The 19854-nt window shown below is 43.4% G+C and overlaps 1 protein-coding gene across 14 annotated transcripts in view; it reads left to right on the top strand.

The window, feature by feature from the left end:
• AGAP1 (ArfGAP with GTPase domain, ankyrin repeat and PH domain 1) overlaps nt 1-19854 on the top strand; it is a 600162-nt gene that overhangs the window by 419255 nt on the left and 161053 nt on the right. The window lies entirely within an intron of this gene.

Below are 19854 nucleotides of genomic sequence, written 5' to 3' on the forward strand. Positions count from 1 at the left end.
TCTGCCAGTTTGTTGCCCAGTCACCCAGTTTTGTGAGATCGCTTTGTAACTCTTCACAGTCAGCTTTGGACTTCGTTATCTTCAGTAATTTTGTATCATCTGCATACTTTGGCACCTCCCTGTTTACCCCTTTTTCCAGATCATTTATGAATATGTTGAACAGCACTGGTTCCAGTACAGGGGGACCCCGCTATTCACCCCTCTCCACTGTGAAAACTGACGATTTATTCCCACCTTTTGTTTCATGTCTTTTAATCAGTTTCTGATCCATGAGGACCTTCCCTTTTATCCTATGACTGCTTACTTTACTTACTAGTCTTTAGTGAGAGGCCATAAGAACTTATGTACAGTCATATTGAGTCAGACCAATGGTGCATCTGGCCCAGTTTCCTGTCTCTGACAGTGGCCAGATGCTTCAGAGGGAATAAACAGAATGGAGCAATTACAGAGTGATCCATCCCCTGTTGTCCAGTTCCAGCATCTGGCAGTCAGAGGCTTAGAGACATCCAGAGCATGGGGTCAAAGGCTGTCTGAAAGTCCAAGTGTGGTATATCTATTGGATCACCCTTGTCCACATGTATGTTGACACCCTCATAGAATTTTAATAAATTGGTGAGTCATGATTCTTTTACAAAAGCCATGTTGACTCTTCCCCAACAAATTGTGTTCATCTAGATGTCTGATTGTTCTTTACTATAGTTTCAATCAGTTTGCCTGAAGTTAGGCTTACTGGCCTGTAATTGCCAGGATCACCTCTGGAGCCTTTTTTAAAAATCAGCATTACATTAGCTGTACGCCAGTCATCTAGTACAAAGGCTGATTTAAGCAATAGCTTACATATCACAGTTAGACTATGTCTACACTGACCGCGGCAAATTCACCGCTGTCATATCGACTTATCTGGATCAACTGAGCGGTCAGTGAAGACCCACTCAGTCGATCCAGAAATTGACGTATTAAGACCACCCCCTCAAATGGCGTAGTGGTGAGTTGACAGGAACGCAGTTCCCATCGGCACAGTGCATTGAAGACTGAGTGCAGAACAGAAGCACAGAAGTCAGTGGGAGTTACGCAAGTTTTTTGCATAGTTTGCATAACTCTGGTCGACTGCCACTGAATCTCCAAGGTAAGCGTAGACAAGCCCTTAGCAGTTCTACAGTTTCATATTTGAGTTCCTTCAGAACTCTTGGGTGTTACCATCTGGTCTTGGTGACTTCTTATTGTTTAATTTATCAATTTGTTCCCAAACCACCTCTATTTACACCTTAAATTTGTCATCTAAAAAGAATGGCTCAGATGCAGGAATCTCCCTCACATCATCTGCTATGAAAACTGATGCAAAAGAATTCATTTAGCTTCTCCACAATGGCTTGGTCTTCCTTGAGTGCTTCTTTAGTACCTAGATCATTCAGTGGCCCCGCTGATTGTTTGACAGGCTTTCTGCTTCTTTCCTTAGTCATCCAAACAACCAATTTATCAAAACACTGCTGATCACTAGGAGAGTTTTTCGCCTTTATCACTGAATTAACCATCAACTTTGATATTCGTGATTTTGCATGCAGTTGGCATAACACATTTTTCGATGACCTTTAAAGGGAGTGCATGAATGGTCACTGTTTACATTTAAACAAAATTAAGCCATTTAAGTATTTTAAATTTTTAAAATAATGTATGAAGCAATGAAGTAAGCAAAAGAGGCTTTGTAGTCCTAATTCGTGTGCTCTTTGAAAGGCAGTTATACTGGCTTGGCATGCTCTTCTACCAAGCAGAGTAAGGTATATCCCGGTCATTCTGTATAGACATAAATCTCTACAAAGCATAGCTTGATGCATGATGTAGAGGAGAGTCAAATTGCAGAAAGCCCTTAGTAAGAGGATTGTGGGAAGGGTCACACTGAGAGGTGCAGGTACATACAGCATCTTTCCCATTGTCTGACTCGGCCTATAGCAGCAGTACTAGCTCTGGTGCTTCACTCAGCAAAGCAGAGCAGAGCCAGACTACAATTGAATTCCAAATAAGGGGTGAAATTGAGCGAACAATTCCTCATGACAGCTTATTCCTGTCTCAGGGCAACAGAATTTCTAATTTCAGAATTAGTCCAAGAGAGAATCCTGCTAAAAACCTGAAACCAAAAGCAAAAAATCCTCCAGACTTCTCCTCCTTAGTGTGAAAACTTTTTTTCTACTTTGAGTGCTTGCTCATATCCATTCCAATATAGGTGAGTGCACGCCACCGTGCACGGTTCCCGGAACTCTTTTCCCCTGAGCAGACCCCGTAGGGTCAGCTCTAGTGCCCCCTGGAGTGCCGCACAAATGCCGAATGAGGCACTGCCGACCCCACGGCCCCTCAGTTCCTTCTTTCCGCCCATGACAGTTGCATGGAACGAGCCTTGCTCTCTGCAAGGGCCATTCCCCTTTGTTATTCAAAGTACTTTAGTTAGCTTTAAGTAGTTGTTATGTAGTGCAGTTAGATAAGAAGTCCCTCAGGGACTTGGAGTGGCCGGGCTATGCCCCGGACGCCTGGGTTTAGCCACCCCCACGATTGGTACCTTAAGTGCCTGGGGGGAGAGCAAACAGGAAAGACAAGTGTAAGATATTCAGGGCTTTTAACCGTGGGCTGAGAAGGACGGAGATCAGGTTAAAAGCGTTGCTCTTATGGAGGAGCGCTCCGCCCAGCCTCTGAGCCATCCTGCTCCACCTTGGCACCGAGCGTCATCTCGGTGCAGAGGGCACCGCTGGCACCGGGTTCGACTTGGCACCAAGCAGCAGTGCCGGCAAAGACGAGAATGCGTGGAGCGCAGACACTCCCCTGCACCATGGGTACGGGCAGGGTCAAGGGCGGAGATGCACCAGCCATGGCCCGTCGAGCTCTCTTCGGTGCCTGCATCTCCGAGCAGGGAGCCTCCTCCGACTCCTGAGAGCGGGAGAGTGCCCCACCGATGCCGTCGACACCGGAGGTTCTCAGGCGGCAGAGCCTTGTTGGCCTGCCTATGCCATTCCCCATTCCCCTCCCCCCCCACGGAGGGAGAAGGGGCCGGAGTCCGGGGCAAGCCCGCATGGGGTCCCCCCGAAGGGCAGTGGAGATCCCCGGTATGGGGAGGAAGATCTCCCGCCAGACAGCCACCGGGGATAGAGCGAGGATGCTCCCCCAGCAGTCGCTCCAGGTCGGTGTCGGTGAGCCGGCCTGCTTCAACACCGGATGCGGAATCTCCCTCTCGGTGCTGATGTTGGTCCCCGGCATTGGAGGCAGCACACACTAAGAGGCGGTACCGGTCGAGGTCCGCCAGGCGGCGCTCGGGCTCCTGCTCCGGATCTCCGGCACCGAGGAGTTCACCCACACCGAGGTGGCGCAGAACCCTGGTCATCGTTGGAGGCCTCGGCACCAAGGGGTTCACCGCACCGAGGCAGTACGGAATTCCCGTCACCTTTCAAGGACCTCACACCGCGCAGGCCCCAACGCGAAACCCAGTCGACGGGGTTAGGCTTGGCACCATGGATTGAGGAGCGGCACCGGTCTCCATCAAGGACACCCTCCTCAACATAGGAGTGGTGATTATGGCTCACCAAGGCAACGGCGGTCTGAGACCCATACTAGACCTGCGACGTCTAAACAAACAAGTCAAACGACTGGGGTTTCGCAGGGTTTCCCTGGCATCCATAATCTCTTCCAGGGATCCAGGAGACTAGTATGCAGCCCTCGACCTCAAGGGCGCATACTTTCGTGGGTCCCTCCTCCCCAGCCACAGAAGCTTCCTCCACTTCACAGTGGCTGGCTCCCACTATCTATTTACAGCCCTTGTCTTTGGCCTGTCTTCGGCTCCAAGGGTGTTCACCACATGCATGACGGTAGTGGCGGCCCACCGGAGGTGAGAGGATGTGCAAATCTTCCCTTACTTGGACGATTGGCTGATCAGGGCAGGTCCAGGTTCCAAGTGCAGGAGGGCGTGACCCTTACTCCCTCCACATGCAGCAGCCTGGGTCTGCTCCTAAACAAGCAGAAGCCCACAGTAACCCCTGTGTGACACAGAATTCATTGGGGGCTCCCTGGACGCTTCCCAGACCACAGCCTCCCTGCCTCAGCCACGTCTCGTAGCTAGGGTCTCTATCATATCCCAGCTGCACCGATGCCTCACGACAACAGCCGGGCGCCGCCTAGAGCTGTTAGGCCACATAGTGACCCGCACGTAATGGTTGGCCTCGGTATACGTGCCGAGCAGACACCCACTGACTGGGTGGTCACAGTTCCCCCGCCCATCCTAGCCTTCCGAGGCTGGTGGAGATCGCCTAGGGCAATGTTGAAGGGCCTCCCGTTCAGGGAACTGGTTCCGTCGGTCACCCTAATCTCCGACACCTTGGATGTGGGACGGAAGGCCCACATCAGCCAATCTGAGTCACAAGGGCTCTGGCTGGGGGGGGGACAGGTGCCTGCACATCAACGTGAAGGAGCTAAGGCTATTTGCCTAGCGTGCAGGATGATCCTCTGGTTCCTGACAGGTAGGGTGGTGCAGGTGCTGACGAACAACACCGCAGCTAGGTTTATATAAACAGGAAGGAAGGAAGGGACTTTCTACGAGGAAGCGGCCCATCTGTGGGTCTTGCAATGAGGCACGACTTCCACTTGACTGCTCTCACCTCCCGGGATTGAGGAACGTCGGGGCTAATCGCCTCAGCAGGGCATTTCGACCCTGCCACAACTGGTCGCGGCAACCGGAGGTGGTGGCTGCGACCCTCCGAAAGTGGGGTGTTCCCCCACGGAACATATTCACGTCGGCCTGGAACACAAAGTGCCCAAGGTTCTGCTCGCTCCGGGTGAGACTGGATCGATTTCCGATGCGTTCCTTACCAACTGGGCGGGGACCCTCATGTATGCGCTCCCGCCCATTCCTCTCCTGCCTGAAGTCCTACTGGAAATCAAGAGGAATAGGGCGGGCGTCACACTTATTGCTCCTGGCTGGCCGAGACAGCGCTGGTTCAGCATGCTGCTGGACCTCTCGATCGCTCCGCCCATGGAGCTTCCTAGGAGGCACGACCTTCTTTCCCAGGTCCATGGTCGCCTGTTGCACCTGGACTGGGACTCCCTGCACCTCATGGCCCAAAAGCCCTGTGACTGACGGAGGGAGTGAGACCCTGCCCGGTGTGGGTCCAGCACCTCCTGCTGGGCAGCAGGGAACCTTTTACACAGGTTGTTTATCGGCCTAAAAGGTGACGGTTTACCGCTTGGGTGGAGTCCCGGGGCATTCTGCCCAGACTCTTGCCTCGGTAGGTGATCCTGGAGTACCTGCTCCAGTTAAGGCTCCAGGGTATGGCACTGACTTTCTTGAAGGTTCGCTTGGTAGCCATTCGGCCTTCCATCAGCCACTGGAGGGCAACTCCCTGTTCTCCCATCCCATGTCGGTCAGGTTCCTCAAAGGGGGGTGGAAAGGCTTATCTGCAGGTCCATGACCCGGTGCCTCCCTGGGATCTCAATCTGGTCCCCTCGAGACTCATGGGGCCCCCTTTTTGAACCCATGGCTTTATGCCCTCTGCTCATGCTTTCATGGAAGGTACCCTCCCTGTTGGTCATTACCTCAGCTGGGAGGGTCTCCAAAATTAGGGTCTTGACCTCAGGAGCCCCCTTATACAGTGTTCTATAAGATAAGGTGCAGTTGAGGCCACACATGGCCTTCCTGCCACGTGGTTTCCCAAAGTAATTGTAACCAAGATATTTCTCCCCGTGTTTCCCAAACCACACGGTTTGGAAAAGGAAGGGAGATGGCATTGGCTGGACATGGGACAGGCTGGCCTTTCTCATCGAGCGTACAAAGCCGCTCTGGAAATCGATGCTGCTCTTTGTTGCAGTGGCAGACCAGACGAAAGTATCACCTGTCTCCGCCCAGCGCATCTGCGCATGGAGGACATCCTGCATCAAATGCCACTATGAGCAGGCGAATGTGCTGCTTCTGGGTGTCATCACAGTGCCCTCAACCAGAGTTCAGGCCTCCTCTGCAGCCTCACTGGAGAGAGTGCCCCTGCAGAATATCTGCAAAGCCGCCGCCTGGTTGTCAGTGCACACCTTCACATCCCACTATACCATTGTTCAGCAGGCGAGAGGGAACAGGGGTTGCGGCAGAACCGTGCTGAGGGCAGCTCACCAGTAACTCCTACCCACCTCCAAGGTATGGCTATTTAATCATCTATATTGGAATGGATATGAGCAATCACTCGAAGTAGAAAACAGGATTACTTACCAGTAACTGTTGTTCTTCGAGATGTGTTGCTCGTATCCATTCCACACCCACCCTCTGTCCCCGCTGTCGGAATTGGCAGAAAGAAGGGACTGAGGGGCCGTGGGGTCGGCAGTGCCTCATGTACCGCGGCATGTGCGTGGCACTCCAGGGGGCACCAGAGCTGACCCTATGGGGTCTGCTAAGGGGAAAAACGTTCCGTGAACCGTGCATGGTGGCGTGCACACACCTATATTGGAATGGACATGAACAACACATCTCGAAGAACAAGAGTTACTAGTAAGTAACCCTGTAAATCTGATTGTTTCTGGGGACTTTTTGAATCTTTTGATTTAAGGTTATTGAATCCTCAGATTCACAAAAGAGACCTCCTGCACATCAACAAGTTTCTATTTTAGATTCCAGGAAGGAGGATGGTGATTCAGAGTTGTTGGTACTAGGTAATGAAAGGTGGAGTGCAAACTGTCTCAGGTTGTATGTAGAAGAAGAATGATGGGAGTAGTGTCATCCTAATAGGCCCACAGGCTTGGATTCTTTTGACTGGTGTAACTATCAACCTGTTGTCCATGGAAGTCACATCTCTCCAGAGACCTACAGATCCAAATGTTGCCAGTACCCTGTCAAGTTCTAACTGATGGGCTGGAACTTGAGAGGGTAAATCTTTTGAAGACTCCGTGTATTCTATACAATTGATGTCTTTCTACAGCCTAGAAAGACTCTTCATCCAAGGCCAAATGCCACATTTTCAAATGCTGGAGTGCTAAAAATCTGTCCAAAATCAGTGGCCATCAAAATTTACCTTCGTTTTCTGTTTGATGGATTTGTGGAAGGCCGGACCCTCAGCACCTGTCTTATAGATGCATCTGACTACATTAGTCACCTTCAGTTTGTATATTTGGGGAAAGAGCCTCAAACTGCTTACTCTCACGTTGCCATCTTCTTCAAGACAGTGTTAAAACTGTGTTCTCTAATTATACTCCCGAAAGCCAGCAGAAAAATGAACTACTCTTCGAACCAGTGACTGATTTAAAAGATTTTTCTTGTTTCAAGTTTTACTCAATTGTTTCTTTTTACCATTTAAATCAAGAAATCACACCTTCTTTTCAGTCCTTGTCACTCTTAAGGAAGTAAGTGGCATCACCAGTTTGTCTGTCAGGCTGTTTAAATTACCCGTACAGAACAAAGTCTGTCAAGGAAAGAATAATTCGTTTATTTCTGCCAAGGGCAAAAATGATGGTCTCAAAGCTTTAAAATCAACTCTCTCTTACTTGGTCTCAGCCACAATTATTGAATAAAAATAAGATAAGCAATCAGATAACATTAAAAAAAATAAAAACCAAAACAATGTGATCTGCTTGGGCCAGTTTTACTGTCTCACGTGTAAAGCAGATTTCCATTCTTAACACATTTTAGCATTCAATTCAGATAATATGAAGGGGGATATATAACAATCAATGGCTTTAAATAATACTATGGAAATGTTAGCATTTTAGAAGATTACATCACAGTCTATAAATTGGTTTGCTCTTCTGACCTTCATAATGGTGAAGGATGCTGGAAACATTCTTCACAAGATAGAGGATCACAGCTTCAATTCAACTAAAGAAGAAATGTAGACAGGTGCAGTTCAATTTCCATGCATGGCAGATAAGTTTCCAAAATCTGTACATATTTAAATAATAGAAGTGAATGAATGTTTTGGTTAGTCTTTATATATATATTGTGCTGAAAATATTCCTTTCAAAAGCTTTCTCACTATGACTTTGTGCATTTGAGTATAAAGTGACTGTGAGGAGAAAATGCACATAAATACGTTTGAAGTATAGCAAACCTACATGCAGTATATTTCTCTAATTTCAGGCATTGTATTTCACACCTAAGGACTTAATGAAAAACTAGTAGTGGTGGGGAGGTTTGAACATTTTGTACCATATACAACAATAACAGAATGAAAACACTTCTAGTTTTGCCTTAGTACCTGAAAAGCAGTGTTAGTGTATAGCTGATGAGATATGAAGGGAGAAGATGTGGATTAGACAAAGAAAATATTTTTTGAGGTGGTGATGGATGCATTATATAGCCTGCTGTAGAAATGTGCAAAATATTTGTCACACAGTTGAAAACATTTGTAATTTGACCCTCATCATGTTCATGGTGCTTTCATAGAAAAGCAGGGGTGTTTTTTTTTGCATAGGTTTAACTTAATCTATGTATAAAAACGATAATTCATGTAAAAAGTTGCCTTCGGGTTGAGTGTAGTTAGCTAAGACTGGTCACATGGCTGATGTCACCTGGTATTGTTCCCAAATTGGGTGTGCCTACTCCATGTGCTCAGGAAGGATCAGCAGGAACTATTTTGATTTAGGTATTTTGAAGACATTTATCACAATGGCATCTAACCATTTACAATAACATTTAAGCTCCCTTTCTTTGAGAGAGAGGCTACAGCTAAGAAGCTAGACAGAAATAATTATATTGTCCCTAATTTTTTAGAATCAATAGTAATTACACAGTCCAGTCTGGGAACGAATTCTTTTCAATAGTATATCTGGGAACTAAGTTCCTGTTAAAAGTTTTGAGAAGCCATTAGCCCCACATTGATTTTGAATATTATTATTGGTTTTAACACAGAAACATAGGCAGACCTTTAAGAAAGCGGAGAGGTCTACTCCTTTCGGCTGTTGCCTTATTTAATGTCCCCATTTTATACAGCCAAGGAACTGTTGCATTTCCCTTTGTCTTATGTTTAGTTGTTGCTTCAGAGTTTACCATTTCCTAAGAGAAGCAGTTCTCTGCATTTTCTTATGCTTCTGCCATTGTAGACCTAATGTTTCTGGTGAATGATAGAGCTCCTCGTACCCGAAAAGTACCCCTGGCTGGCTTTCAGCCTTATGTGACATAACTACATACTTGGGGGGTGGGGGAATCTATGTTGAAAGAACATGAAGGTTGCAAAGTCGAATACTCAATTAGGAAATGTCAGATTGATGGTGCCCATACAACTTCAATTCAGCTCCTTTTCACTTATGCGTTGTGAGAGTCTTGGACAACATCTCAGAGGAAGTCTAATGGAACCCAGCACTCCTGTGCAGTGCAGTGTCTTAAACAGAAGAGACCATATCATTATCCCCTTTGTGCACTACATAAGACAGGGGTCCTGTAAAACATGTAAGTAAGCCTGTAACATAATGCATTTCCACAAGAGAGCAGAATTAAGATTGCACCTTAATTCTCGGATTTTCTAACCCTTGAGTGCTTCACTTTGCAACATTAACATCCTTTTAACATTTTTAGTATGTAATGTCTTGGGGTTATTTTAAGCAAACTGAGAAAAGAGAAGATCTGTTATGAGGAACCATAGTGCCCCATACGTGGGGTCATGAGAGTTGGAATCCAGGACCATAAGATCCCCAACAAGGACCTCTACTCCTCAAGCCAAAGGGGTATAGCAGCAATAGGCTATTGTCTTCTGTGACAACAAGCCACTAGAGGGGAATGCTACATACACTTTGTCTGTGGCTTATGCAGCTGTTTGCTAGACAGCAGAAGAATTTGGTAATCTGGACTCCTGGGTTCTGTCTTGGGCTCTCTAGGGAGTGGAGTATCATCTGGTGGTTACAGACAGCACAGCATGTGGTTTTGGCTTATTAATTTTGAACATTGTAGCTAAGTAGGTAACCCTAGCTAAATTAGAGACCCGGGCTCTCTTCAGAACCATGCCAGAACTGACCTTAGGCACATTGAGTTTCCATATTTGTAGAATGGTGAGAGTGATACTTGCCTTAGGAGGCAAAATCCCACCAATAATTGTTCTGTGCTGTGCTTTTGCTTTCTAGGCTACAGCACCTTGCGGCCAGTTACACCTACTTCAGTCATGAAACAGCTCTGCTGCAATATATTACTGTTCAGCAACATGAGATCAGAATGCTTAACCAGCACTTAGCCTCACTTTTCTGAAAGGTTGCCTGAATGCTGTTTCTGATGCCTTGCTGTTGAAGCCCATGTGCGTTATGAATCATTATCAAAGTATATGATAAGATAGAGTTTGGGATGTGTGCTTCAAAGGTACCTCTGTTTATGATGCTTCAAATACAGGGCATAGTGCTCCTCCCGTAATTGATCAATCTCAAGATGTCATTAAATAGGTGACATGTTCCCTGCCACCCGTTTTCTGTGATGGTGCTGTAGCAGCCATTTCTTCTGGGTCCTCTGACAGTCCATCTCAAAAGCCTCCCTGTACACGTGCATTTATTGCACATACAAACTGTCTTTCATCCTCCACCTACCCAAACCCAGTGCAACTATATTTCAAAGATGTCTGCTGTCATATTTCTGCTTGCCGGAAAGTTCTAGTGCAAAAGGGCCTTATAGATTCTTTTTCCATGTTGCCAAAATTTTTAGCACCAAATTTTGTAGGTTTGAAATAGCATGCAAAGAAATGACTCGACATTTTTCATGAAATGCCAGTGAAATGTTTTTGCCATTTCTGCATACTGCTACTCCAAAATGACAACTGTTTATCAGTAATTGTCACTGTTGACTTTTTTAATGCTGGGAACAATGTCTCAGCTTTGTAGAAAATATATAATTGTAATAGCATAACTACAGTTGGTCATGTGGTAAAAAAGGAACCTGGCTAATTGTGGTGAATTGTAATGAGGCCCCGCAGTTACCACATAATGTGAAATTTGTAAGCCAAATGGTACCTGGAAATTACATGTGTTAAATTGGCTTTGTAAAACAATGTATAGCAAGTACAGCATGGATTTCATGGGCAAAAAAGTATTTAAAGTTTAAAAAAAAAAGGTATTTAAGTCAATGTTGAAATTTTCTTCAAGCCAATATTTAGTGTTTTCTTTCCACTTCACCCTATCTGCTGGAGAACAAAGGTTTAGCCTTATCTTGAGACATATCACCCAGTTCCAGCAGAGCTCTTTTGCTGGCTTTCTGTATTCCTGATTTTAAAAGCTTTACCAAGGGCACAGACATAACTATCCTCTGTGAAGAACCATAATTCTGACCTCCCACCAGGTGGTTGTCACATCCCCAGCATCTAGGAAAGTAAGTCAGGGAAATAAATTAACATCCTTAAAACAAAAAATCAAGTTTCCATTCCTCCCTTACTTAGCTCCAATTTTAGGGGCCTTTAACCTACTGAAGGAAAATAAATCCCTTAGTGAAGGTATGAAAAGAAAAACTGGGTGCCATCAATCGCTTCCTTTCCAGGATCAATAAAACTGATTGCAGAAAGGCTTTTCCCCCTACCCTGGAACACATCTCTAATTAGGATAGGTGACTCACCTTTTGGAAGCAAGGAAAAATAACCGTCTCCATTTCCCTGTCCCTTCCTAACAAGTACTAGGACCCTACCTGAAGACATCTTAAGGCCTTGTCTACATGGTGCATAGTCCACACTAAAGGGGTGTAAATTCTAGTGCTCACCAGTGTAGACCACGCTGTGTGTGCTAAAAATTCCCTAGTGTACATTAATAATAATCCCCGTTCAAACAATACTATATTTAATGCACACTAGAGAACTTTTAGTGCCTGCCAGCAGGCTCCACATAGCCTGTTAATCCTCAACTTGCAACACCCTAGGATTTACACCACTCTAGTGTGGGCTGATGCACTGTGTAGAGAAGCCTAAGATGATAAGGCGGGGAAGGAGTTGGTTTTTTTTAGTCAAGTGCCATTAGTGGGAAGATCCCTTTAGAGATTCAAGCTGCGCACAGTCTTCCAGCCCAAGCTGCAGTTTGTTTAGTTTGTTTGCAATGCCGACAAGCCAAACTCTAGGTTTTAATTGGGGGAATCGGGTTTGCACAGTCTTCCCCACAGGATAGGCATGCTTGCACACCAAGTTGCCCAGAGAGGAGGATGGTACATATTCTCACTTCACTTAACATTAGCAAGCCTCTTTTCCTTAAGACTACACTTTTAAAAGTTGTATTGCTGTAAGAGCACCTGAAGCCCAAGTTGTGGGATATAACTTAAGTAAACACAGCATTTTATTTATTTAACTTCAAAATTGAAGTACAATTCTATTTAGATTTTGTGACTGGAGCAAAATAGACAGGCATCACCATGCTGCCCCGTTACTGTGCCTCAATCCTAACCTGGGACTCCTCTACAGAGGGTAATTTCCGGGTCCATTCAGCTCCTGCTATATCCAGAGATATTGCCAAAAAGGAGGGCCAATTCTGGGGTATTATTAGATGTGGACACCTGTCCACCCACATCAGCGGTTGAATAGCCCTTCTGCTGGAGAAGTTATTAGCACAGCTCTCACTGAGTTCAAATGGAGCAGGCTCACAGGTCCAGTTTTCAGTTAATACTGACCTGGGTTAGATTTGAATTGGTGAACTGCATGTCCAGTGATTTATCCCAGGAGCCATCCATTTTCTCTTACAAACAAACAAAACCACATCATATTTAAAGCCACTGATGTAGAAAGTTCACATCTAGAAAAGTTCACTGTGCCAATAAATTGTTGAATGGTTAACACTATTAGTCACGGAAGACTTCATACTGTATATTCACCATTGTATGTACAATTAATAGGACTGAAGTATTTGAAAATGTTTGTTAGCTACACTGCTACATTAAATTTGATTATCTGCTAACTGTGTGCGACACTTCGGACATGTTGCGAAAAAGTAAAGATGCTTTTCTCATAAATGTGAGTTTCATATCTGTTAATAATCCTGATCATCTATCAAAGCTATGTAGTGGCCATTAAGTAATTTTATTTTACACTGAAGTGCTTAGAATCAGATTAAGTTGCAGTGAACTGCCTTCCAGACATTACTTAAAAAATGTTAAGTGCAGAATTTATTTTTAAGCTGCTTTAATATACTTTTAAAATATCTAATATGGTATCGAGTTCTAATAGTGATAGCTTTTAGTTGCAAGGAAAAGCTATTTCCTTTTAAACTGAAATGAAATCTACAATCTTGTCTGTCACCGCAGATAGTTTCCACAAAATCTTTTGTTACAGTAAACCTGGATAAGATTAGTTGCAATAGCTTCTGAGGCTATGTCTACATTGCAGCGTTATTTCGAATTAACTTAATTCGACTTTCAGCAGCCGATTTATAGAAATCGCAGCAGAGTGTACACACTGTGCTGTTTGCGCTGGTCTCTTGCGTTCACACTGGCCAGCCTTAATTCGAATTAGAAATGTTTCTTTCTTAAATTATATCTTGTTCAGGAGGGATTTGTCAGGCACAGATATCAGAGAGGTTCGGGGGGGGGGGGATCATCAAAGGCAAACAACATACATGAACAGAAATCACTCCTGCATCTCATTGCAGAACCTGGTTTTCAAAGCTTCCCTAATGCAAAGCGCTCCACGGTTAACTCTCTGTATAGTGCTGGCATCTGGCTGCTCATAATTGGTGGCCAGTCTTTCTGCCTCCAAAGCCCAACCCTGAGGGAACCTTTCCCCCTTCGCTTCACACACATTATGAAGAACACAGCAAGCGGATATCACAGAAGGAGGAGGCACTTCTCACTCATGTCCAGTCTAGTGATCTACCATCTACCCTTTAAACGCCCAAAGGCACATTCCACAACCATTCTGCAACTGCTCAACGTCTTATTAAAACACTCCTTGTCACTGTCAAGGTGACCGATGTACTGCTTCATTAGCCAAGGGAGCAAGGGGTAAGCAGGATCCCCCAGGATCACTATGGGCATTTCCACACCCCCCAATGTCAATTTTTTGGTCAGGGAAGAAAGTGTCTGCCTGCATGTTACAGAACAGTCCGAGTTACAAAATATACAAGCGTCATGCACCTTCCCAGACCACCCCACATTGATGTCTGTGAAACGACCCCTGTGATCCACAAGCCCCTGCAGGACCATGGAAAAGTACCCGTTGTGGTTTATGTACATTCCGGAGGTCAGTTAATTCACATTAAGTCCCATTGCATCTACACTGACACTAATTCGATTTACCAAATTCGAATTAGGCGCTACGCCACTTGCAGAGGTGGTCTTAAGTCGATTTTACAGGCACCTTTGAATTAACAGTGGTGCCAGTGTAGACGCGGGTGTATTTAATTCGTATTAAGGAACTTTAAATCAACCTAAGACGCCAGTGTAAACCAGGCCTAAAGTGTATTGTGGCACTCCTCCCCCCCCAAAAAAAATGGGGGAAGGGGAGAAGAAACATAATATAAAACCTAATAATACATGGGTAAGGTCATTCATCTGTCTTAGACATGTACTGTTAATTTTGGGCCTGATCCAAAGCTAGTGAAGTCAATGAGAGAGTCTTTTAATTGACTTTGATTAACTTTGGTGTGTGCTATGTTTTAAATTGGAGGTATTGCGTTGGTTTGGATTATATGATCCGGTGCTTGCACCAAAACCAATAAGCTCTGGCCAGGTGATAAATATTCTCAGGATCAGTCCCTAAATTATTTAATTTGTTCTAGATAGAAATGATCAGAAATGACAATAAATGGCCCATGATGCTTGGTTAATGTTCTAACAGTGAATATTTTCATTTTAAAATATATTTTGATAGCGTTGACTGTATGGAGAGGGTGTGAAAAAAGAGCAGGAAAGAATATTTTCTTAAGAAACACCTAATTTTTGTCTAAAATAACTCTTACAGAAGTGTGTAACACTTACAATATGCTATATTAGCAAGAACGTGTGTGAATTATTTTATCCTATTCCAATCCGCTAGACAACGATATGCAGTTAACATGAACTGTTTTCTCTCCTTTCTGTCTTGGATACGTTACGTGATTATACTGCAAACTGTAAACTCAGTGACTTGTGAGGAATTTTGTTCAAATTTTACCATTAATCACCAAAGTCTATTTTTGCTTTGATTGGTTTTCTACAAAAGACTTACAGATGAATCATTTTATTTCTGTTGCTAATTCAGTAGCTGATAGCCCAACAACATGCAGTCATCCTACAAATAAAAAAATTGTCCCTTTGCACACAAAAAAGAGCCACGTAATAAATATCTTGGAGATTACCCTTTCATCCTGCTAGAGGGTGTTCCCTCAAGGTCATTTTTGCACTTGCTTGATGACACTGTTTGCCCCTCACCAATACTAGGGAGAAATAAACATACTTTTGCTTTCAATATTCTGTGCATCATGGAACAGGAAGGGAAATATCAGGGCTACTTGAGTAAATGTTTTTGGTTTTAAATCAGCATGAAACACTTTTGTGTTTATTTAAAAATTTCTTGCTTAAATTTTAAGTATGCAGGAGGTTGGATTGGGTCAATAAGTGCTCCATTTACTTTGAGATTCCTTCTTCCTCCAGTTCAAAAATGGGGCTGAAGTCTAACAACAATTAGCAAGACAAACATTAGAAATACGTTCTGAACTTTCATGGACCTGAATGTAGGTGCCAGACTAGATGAGATCATTCACTGATCAGAGTACACTTGTTCCAAGCTGACTGATTTTTATGCCTCACTGTATTCTTGCACTATATCCTGGATAAGATCACAAATTTGTCCAGTCCCAGTGACGTGATCTTGTCAAGTTTTGACTATTACATACTGTAATACTAACCAGCTGGATGTTCAGACCACTGCAAAACTGCTAGCTCTTTTTTTCTCCAGTGATTTTAAAATATTAAAGCCATGAAGGGGGTTGAAGCTGATTTACCAAAAGGAGAAAAAAATGCACGAATGTTTTTGGAGTATTGAAGTGCCGTTGACATCTAAAGTCCTAACCATGCTGTTTTCCTCCACACTCCAGCAATCAGGACATCCAGCAAACCCATAAAAAGCCAAACTAATAGCATGAATATTCAGTGACCTAGAATACTAATTATTGTCATGAATATTAATGTGATCGGACTTGCTTTTTCCCCTTCTCTTTCTCTCTCGCTCTCTTTTTTTTCCACTCAGCCGGCTCTAAAGATGGGCCATAATGAGAGCATTTAAGAGAGAGAGCGCTCTCCGCCGTGACAGGGACTGGGGTAATAAGGAGAGCTTGATTAACGTGGTGCACTTGGGGGAGAGATGAGAGGATTCACGTGGGCCTGTTGTGGAGGAGGCAATGAGGCACCGGCGGCTGTGTTGCCGCTCCCTCAGATTAATGAGGCCTAAGAGTGCATTAGGAACAGTGACAAAGGTTTGATCTAATGGGCTCAGTCATTTTTCCTTTGAGTGACAGACGCACAGAAGTAATTGGCTGTGCAGAATGGCAGCTCATTGGCAGTACTTAAGGATACATTATCCCCGTTGTGTGGCCCGCAGAGGCTGTTTATCAAAACTGCTCACACTGCAGACATGCATTCGCTAAGCTGCTGTTACTGTGGTAATAGCTATAAAAAATATGTAACATCAAAATCGTATCTATTGTCTTTTAGAAAGAAAGTTTCATTGGTTTAGTTTAAAATGATCTAGAAAAGATTTTAATAATGATAGTCTACTCTGTACACTGAGCATGAGTATTTTTAGGTCCACAAATATGGGTGAGAATTTGGGGAAGTCTATATTGCTGATATAGGAAGTATGAAATTAGTTTTTGCCCCATTTCTTAAGTTGCGTGTTAATTGTGTCCAATTTAGAGGTTATTTATCTAATGGACAGGTATTGCTTTTTTCTAGCTAATTTATTAATAAACAACCTCCGTAAGTGTCCAGAAAGATTCCAGAATACATTACGAACTATGGCCCTAAGCCTGCGGATACTTCCACATGACCTTAACTTTACATGTGGGAGTTGTACTTTCTTTGAATTAACTGGTGTTACATTATTGAATTCAGTGGGACTAACTCCCCTGTGTAAGTTAAGCACATATGTAACTGATTGCATGATTTGGGACCAAATACTTAACACACACAAATAACTTCACAAAGCAATGTAGCACAGCCACCTCTTAGATGTAAAACAGTGGTGGTTTAACAGCACAAGGTGATACTAAACAGAACTTGCTCAGAAAATGAAGAATAGCTTATCATCTAGAAACAGTGCAAAGGGAATATAATATGAGCAAACTGAAATTTGGTCAAGATGATTTAGTTAGAAATGTCCTTACTTTGCAAAAAGTGCCATAGGATCTTGAACAAAATTAGTTGGACAAGTTTGTGATTTTAATTTGCGTCCGAAAGATGGCACATGTGAAAACATAGTTTCCCTCATCGTACTTGGGGTTTTCGTACAGCGATGGCTGAAAGGAAAGAGTGCTCTCCTATTGAATCATTAATACCATTTCCTGCAGCACCGTTGTATTTTCTTGTAGTCCTCCCATCTAGTCATTAAACTTGACCCTACTTAGCTTGTGGCTATCAGTGAGATCCTAGCCTGAGGTTGTCGGGCTTCCAGCCTTTATTACTGTAGTGGTATGAAAACTGTACTGAAATTCCATGAAGTAAGTTAGGAAAATGGCAAATATACCAAACAAAGCTCTTGGAGGATTATTGAAAATGAATTCCGGGAATTTTGATGGGGGAATTGGAGGTTATTTAGGCCCTTAGTGAGGTCCAGGAAAAAAAACAGTGGTGATATGCTGTAGGCTGGTGTTGCAGCTGGCTCAAAATGAAATTCATAGCAAGGACACAGTAAGGAAAAAAGGTTCTTTTGCCTTTGTCCAATAATAATCCTTGCCAATAACCTATCTAGCTCCAGTCCCTGCTCCTGCTGCTAATGGTACCTATTGAACAATGTTCCTTGCAGCAGAGAGTCCTTTTCTTTCTCATGCTGACTCATTCTGATTGGGTTTGGTGAGATGCTCTCCAGTTAGTCATGGTTATCTTTATTCTGCATTGGGCCAGCAGGGGAAGGGAGGAGAAGCACCTTTTATCATCTTTGAGAGAGTTATTCTGGGATCCTAGATGGGCCATTTCCAATTGCTATAGGGAAGATCATTGCAAGGAGGCACCAAAGGGAGCGTGAGGGAAAGGGAAGGCACTGGAAGATTACTTCCCTTGCAGAAAAAGTTAATCTGCTAAAGGTGATATCTGCACACCTCTGGGAATTGGATTCATTAGGGAAATGGAGAACTGAAGGAAGGAGGAGCTTAAAGTATTTCTCCCAAAAATGTCTTTTCCCCTCTCCCCTTCTAACTCTCATTCCCAAAATAACCCCAGATACAGAAGATTTTTTATCATGATTTTAGAACAGCAGGCCACTTTCTGGTCTAATCTGCTTTGACGGTGCTGTTTAATGAATTAGAGGGCATTGCAGGAATATGCGGTATCTTGCAACATAAATTCACCCAAGATAATTTGGTACAATTAACCCTCTGATACCAGGAGTCAGGATTTCCTGACCCACTGCTCTAATGTATTTTTCATTAGTGCTAACAGCTGGGGAGCTGAGCCCTCTGGCCTTGAGAGGTTTATTTCCTTTTGGAAGAGAAACTCATAGTGATCATGAAGAGCATAGCACAAATAAACCTTGAATGTAGTGAAGGCAGAGTAATGTGCTAGAGTTCACCCTATGCCCTACCTTCCTCTGTTCTAATGTAATCTCGCTCTCCTGGTCTCATATATACACAGCTTCTTGCAACAAAAAAAATGTATGATGGTAGATTATTCCACTCTAGAATCAGATATTCACTTCTTACTTTGAAGTAAGAATAAAACCTCTTGCAACTTAGTTGTTTTGTCTTGGGGATGATGGGAAATCACAAATGCACATGCTGCAGTGAATGGATGCCGTTTGCATGCATTTAAATGATCTGTATCTCACTTTTTTATGGTACAGTTGTGAATTATATTCTTTTTGCGTTTGTAATTAGTGGGTAGAACAGATGGTGAAGGCTTAGTTTGAAGTGATGTGTCCATTAAAATGACCTGTGCTGCCCACTGATGGTTCACGATAACATTTTTGGGGTCTTTTTTGCTCAAATGAAATATACTGGACAAAGACGGGTTACAGAAGCACTCTCCATTAGTGTTTCGATAGATATTAAAATTGTGCAAACAAACTACAGACTTCTGCAGAGCAAATCACTGCTTCACAATAAGAATGTTTTTATTATCCTCACTTCATATTCAATAATTTTTACTGAAAGTTTGTAAACATGTACAATTTTTGTGTGTCTCTGATTATAATTGTTAGGTGGTACCAGATGGGAATTGAAAGGCTTGTGTGAAATCATGAGTTTGGATAAATCTTCATTAGTGATATATTTTTTAAAATGTTTCTAAATATTATGCACCCGATTTCTTTAACATCTAGAAATATTGTGACATTTTTGTAAAGACCTGTGTGTTAATAAGTTAGTGTGTACACTGTGAATCGGGAGTCTATTCTCCCCACAATCCAGCAGTTTATTTCCCATTAAGGAGTTGTTCACACACACACTGATAGCAACAATGCTGCTTTATTTTCATCAATCTACATTGGACCTATCATATGGGTATGTAAACCTTTTGAACTCTCTTTGCTGTTTGATGCTATCCACACTGGCTTGATGAGTAAATAAAGTATACATTTCATTCCTCATGCATCTTTCAATGCCTCACATTAAAAATCTCTCTCTGCTGAAAGGTTGGTTTTTTTTAAAGCATTGACCAAAATTGGGAATGTGCCTTGAATCCTAATTGTGATTGTCTTTGAAGAGATTAATTGTTTGTAAAAGTGTAATTGAATGATCTGCAAACTGTATCATAATGGGATATTTTATAATATCAGAAAAGAT

The sequence above is a fragment of the Emydura macquarii genome, unplaced genomic scaffold (genome assembly GCF_026122565.2).
Source record: "Emydura macquarii macquarii isolate MOO-44397 ecotype Brisbane River unplaced genomic scaffold, CSIRO-AGI_Emac_v2 contig_1253, whole genome shotgun sequence".
Classification (NCBI taxonomy): Eukaryota; Metazoa; Chordata; order Testudines; family Chelidae; genus Emydura; species Emydura macquarii.